The sequence below is a fragment of the Lotus japonicus genome, chromosome 1, assembly GCF_012489685.1.
Source record: "Lotus japonicus ecotype B-129 chromosome 1, LjGifu_v1.2".
Lineage (NCBI taxonomy): Eukaryota > Viridiplantae > Streptophyta > Magnoliopsida > Fabales > Fabaceae > Lotus > Lotus japonicus.
In genome coordinates this window covers 5,749,148-5,755,147 of record NC_080041.1, presented here as the reverse complement: position 1 = coordinate 5,755,147, position 6,000 = coordinate 5,749,148, and positions in this window count along the sequence as shown.

The window sequence follows — 6,000 nt, the reverse complement described above, 5'->3', positions numbered from 1 at the left end:
CAAGAGAGTTAAAGTAAAAATCCTAACAAATAGATTCAGAAAAATTAGAAAATAAACTAAACACAATCCCCGGCAACGGCGCCAAAAACTTGATATGCCAAACTGCAAGTGTACAGTTTCGCCCGGGGTTTTAATTATCGAACACAAGGATTGTGATAGTTTACTTCTAATGTTACCAAATTCTCATTGTAAGGACGAAAAGCGAAATTAAAAGAGGGTTTAGTTGGTTGATAGAACGAAGTAACAAGAAAACGTGGAAAAGATAATTACTGATTTGAAATCACTTAGAGAAAAGCGCACCGGGGAATTGATTTCGTTTACCCTTGCTATGTTTCTACCCGCTACAATTATATATGAAATTAGTTAAATCTGTTCCTGGTGCTAAGCCTATATGTTTACTTGCTAATCCCTTAGTCAAGCACCCCTTCTAGTTAATTAGTGATAGCTAATTCCTTAGTACCTAATCCTAATTAACTAGAGATACAATTTCATGTTCAGGCAAACACAAATAAATTGCTACCCTTATCCCTAAGGTGTAGAGACCCTTATTCAATTTCTTCCTAGATCCCTATCATCTACCAATTTCCCAATTGTGCAAACGATGGCATGAAACCCTTTTGCGATTGGATTCAATAGAAGTAAAGAAGAAATTCATGAACTAAAATAACCATTCATATATAACGGAAACGTATCAAAACATAGTTTAGAGAAAACTACATCATATCCCCAGTACAAGAGAGGATTAGTTCCTCATAGTCATAGGAAACAATTCAAGAAAAAGGTAGCAAAACATCAAAAATCAATAGAAACCTGTAAAGAAACCTAGAGAATTCAAAGCTCTGCCTGCAAAGGTCTCTCTAAATGTTTCAACGTCAAAAAGATCCTCAAAATTAGGTTAAAACCGTGTTTTTATAACCTTCCAACCGAGCTTGGCGCAATTGCGCCATAAAACACTGAAAATAGCATGAAAATTCGGGCAGATAGGAACAGCATGAAAATGGCGCGAAACAAGGAAGGAATTGCACGGGATTTCGTGCAAAAAAATCCAGCAACCATGAACCTCAAGCATTTGCACGAGAAACAAGCTGACTTTGCACGGATTTGATGCCAAAATCTCCAGCCACTCCAAATCTTAATCTTCTCTTGATTTCCTTCAAATCTTCCTCTAAAACAAAGCAAATAAAAACATATTAGAGATAATTATAAGATAACAACTAAATCAAACTTATCTTATCCTAGAATAAAATCATTTAAATCCTAACAAAAACTAGAAAGATATCATAAAACTAATAAGACAAATTAAAATAACAAAATACTAAAATAATGCAAATACCCAACTAAAACTAATGAAATCACTCAAATAAACTCAACAAAACATGCAAATTACCACACTAAAGACACATAGAACCTAGGGTTATCACTGAGCATAATTTAGCAAAGATTCACAATCCAAGTCTTCCAAAGACAAGTTTCCATGCTTTTTCACAACTTGATAGGCCATAATTTGATATATTCATTTCTAGTACATGCCGCTTAGTCCAAGCACACATAAATACCCTAAGAAACTTGTGCATAGCTTGAAATTGACAATTGAAACGCATCTAGCACAACAGTCACTTGAGGTTCCATTTAAGGTTCAATTTGCACTATTTTCACAACTCAACACCTCATTTTTAGAACTTCTTACATTTCCTTCATGCTAGGCCTCAAAATTATGTATTAACATCATTTAAAACTTGTTCAAGACCTTAGAGTACATTATAGTACACAATTCCCTCAAATCACCACTCATGATCAAGAAAAGCACTAATTTAAGCATTCACACATAAAGTGACCTCAAAACTCACCAAGTTCCTAATGAAACTATCCTAACACACAGATATCAACTTTCTAATGCATAATAGAGCTTGTTCAAAAGATTGAAATGCAATTTTTCACTGTTTATGTAGAAAATGACAAGGAGGGACTAGTTTTTCAACTGAAACTCACAACCTCATGCCCCGAATTTTGCAAAACACTCAAACCATACACACTAACCATCCATATGTGTGCTAAACATCAAATTGGACCTGTAGCAACTCTTAAACTCAGGTTTTTCAAAGAAATATCACGAGGTCCAATTTTTCACTCAATTTTCATGCATTTTCACAAGTCACACCCTCAATTTTCAAGTTTAACATTTTCATTGCTTCCAAAGCCTATGAACACACTCAATATATCTATCAAAGCTTGTGAAGCACATTAAAACACATAGTTAAACAAAGCTTCACAAAATCACTAACCTAGTTCTAAAAACACACATAAAACCAAAAACACAATAAAAGCAATAAAAACACTGGGTTGCCTCCCAGGAAGAGCTTGTTTAACGTCATTAGCTTGACGCAAACACAATTAAGGTGACCATAAACAAGGGTTATAATATAACCCCTTCCGCTTCTTTGGCCGTTTGACTTGGATTTCATCTAATTTCCTATCAAAATCCTTCCAAGTCATCAAAAATTCTTTCTTTTTCTTTCTTTTCACGGTCCAACTTAGTTCACCTACATTCAAATCACACGTCAAGCTATTTACATGCATATGAATGAATGCAAATTTACAATTCTTTGAAGAAATTGATGCAATATGCTCATCAAACCTATCACCGAACACAAAGCCTATATGCTCAACATTAAGGATTTCATCATTGCATTGGTGATGTGATACACTATCAAAATCTTTAAAGCTTACCTCATCCACTTCATGTTTTACCTTTGGAGGGCTTGAAGGAGTCGGTAAGTGGTGAAGGGTCGGACCCTTTTCTTCTTTTTTTGATTTTTTCTCTTCTTCCTCACCTTCTTCCTCATTTTCTTTCTCAATTTCTTTTGCTTCCACAACAGCCTTACCATATTCAGATATTTGTTGTGCTAGCTGCCCCACTTGATTTTCTAGGTTCTTGATGGAAGCCTCGGTATTCTTTTGGTTAACTATTGAAATCTGCATGAATTGTACCAAGGTATCCTCAAGCTTAGCAATCCTATCCTGTTCTGGGGAATAATATGACGGATATGGTGGTGGTGATACATGTACTTTCTGAAAAGGACAATAACCCACAGAGTGAGTGTTAAAACAAATATCACACCACATTACCTGATCTCTTACTGATGGTTGTTGCATTTATGGAAGTGGGAGATTCAGAAGCTTCTTGTTGCTATTTTCTCTTTAGCTAGTCGATTGAATGAACACGAAAGCACAAGCTAACACAAGAGATTAGTAACAACAAGGAAAACCAAACTGAAAACAAAAACTATACACTATATTCACAATCATTCAAGAATGAAAACTATCGCAATGCAATTAGTATTGGCACACCTCCCCGGCAACGGCGCCAATTTGTTGAAAGATTTTTTACCACTCTACGTTTGAATCTCTCAAGACTCAATTGTAGTATAGTAAAGGGTTTTGTCGTATCCACAGGGAGGTGTAATACTTATGCCGTTCAATAGTTATCAAGCTTAAATGATGGTTGCACAATAGTTTGATTTTTGTTTAAAAACATAAAAGTAAATGAAAACAAGAAAAATAACGGAGAAACAACAGGTATGAGGAATTGTTGGGATGAGATTTCATTGAATGAACTCTGTGCCTTCTAGTGATTCAAATACAACCAAGTCTATGCTTATGACTCATCTACACTAGTTCAACCCTACATCATCGATGTCTCGCATGAGTGGATAGCAATAACTCTCTAATCCTAAACATTGATGTCTCACATGATTAAGAAAGATAGTTATCATGAAGCTTTGGTGTTTAAGTGACTAACAAACCTAACTCTATGTCTAGCAATTAGGATTATTAGGTGATTAACTCTAGTTCGGACTCTAGGCGATATAGCTCTCGCTCTCACGCCGAATGAAGCATATATGTTCTAGGTGCGCAAACTAAAACATAACATGAAGATCAAGAGAGAATCACTAACTCATGAACAAAGAACATGATTTATATCAAGGAGAATCAAATAGAAAACATAAGTATCAATCAATTACATCAAACCCCAACAAAAGAGAGATTAGCTATCCATTTTCATGGATAACTTTACAAATAGAGAAGAAGAATGAGAAGAACCGAAACCGTCGCGATGTCTCGCCGCCGAATCCGATGTCCAAGCCTCTTCTCTAGCCTCCTAAGCCTCTCTCCATGTTTCTCTTGTGTTTCCCCTCTGTTTGGGTTCTGTTATGATCCCTTTTTTTTCCACCAGATTCTTAAAAGAAGCTTTTTATATTGAAAAATAGCAGTAAAGAGCGATGGGCGGCCTCTTTTGGGCGCTGGACGGCCAGATTCCTTCAAGGTTGGGTTTCAGGAACTGCCATGGGCGCTGGGCGGCCTCTGCAACCCGCTGGGCGCCCAACACATCTTCAAACTCCTTTTTTCTTGCCAAAGCTTGTCATCTTCCTTGAATCTTCAATCCTTCAACACAAAACAAGATGAAAATCAAACTTAAGCACATTCTATTCTAAAGTTCATCTATCAATAAGTTCTAATCAAAAGAAGTAGATTTAGTCAAGATTTATCATGAATTGACAAGGATAAATGCCTAAATTTCTCATCAAAATAGGTAAAATTGGCACTTATCAACTCCCCCCAACTTAGCACTTTGTTTGTCCTCAAACAAAAGGTAAAGACTTAAATCAAACAAGCATGACAGAAACTTTTTCAAAGCTCACTTTGCAAGATCTCACATGGATTGAATCAAAGATCCAAAATAGAAACATGATGCCCACAAGAAAATGCATAACATTAATACAACTACTTATTCAACCTGGAATTCAATAGACATACAATCAATTACTCTTGATCAGGGAATCACTCAATCAAGCCAAGATATAACATGTAAATCAGGCAAGGTCAGTGTTTCGCTCATGTACATCACTGAATCACAGAAGTCAAGATTGTTACTTGTCTCCACAATCATCAAAGCTACATGTTCAATCAAGGATCACTAAGGTCTTTATAGGGTTGTAATGAGGCTAGGCTTCAAAGAGTTTGGTTTTTCAGGATATGCAAAGAAACTCAACAAGGAAAGAGAGCAATCACACTTTACTTTCATGATATTCACTCCCCTCAACTTGCTTTAAACTAACTCTCATTCACCATTTTCAATTGAACTTAACCCTTAGGCTATTTGGCTAAGTAGCTATTTGTACATAACAAAATATGCCTTGATCCTTTCCCAGAAATTCCATGCAACCAATGTTCATAAGAGACTCAAACAAAGTTAACCATATAATTCAGTGATGTTCTCTCAACTCACAGTGTATAGGAACACTCCCTCACAGGCTAAAAAGTTTCAAATTTCCCTGAAATCAAGTAATTTTCATGTATGCTTCAAGAATTCCAAATAAATCATGCAATCATATCAAGTCATGGTATCAATGAGTGCAATCACAATTTCAGTCATGGAATCATTCAGTTTTTATAGCACATATCAAGCAATTCTCACAATAGTCATGCTAGTATTGAAAACAGTCAGAGAATCATGGAAATCGGGACACAAGTGCTATATATACTATACTATTAAAAGGAAACTAAAAACGGTGAAAAAAATGACTCCCTCATGATGTGAATGCTTTGAACCAAGCTCTCTACTTAAATCTTTGATCTCTTTCTCCCTCCATGGGAATTGGACTGTCCTCAGGCCAAATTGCATGATTCACCTGTTAATCTGTCTTACAGTCACTAAAAAACATGTTAGAGTACAAGAGATAAATGAGCAGCAGGGTAATATTTTAATATTTTAATTCCAGCACTGAATGAAAGTAAAAAAGAAAAGAAACTAAATGAAATTCCTTTCTAAAACACTTAGCATTGTTTGGTTCAACGGAGGGGAGGGAAGGGGAGAGATTTTAATGGAGGGGAGGGGAGAGATTTTAATTAGCTAGTATTTTGTTTGGTTCAAGGGAGGGGAGGAGAGAGAAAGTAATTATTTACTTATTAAAAGAGTAGGAGTTTTATAACTAAATCACT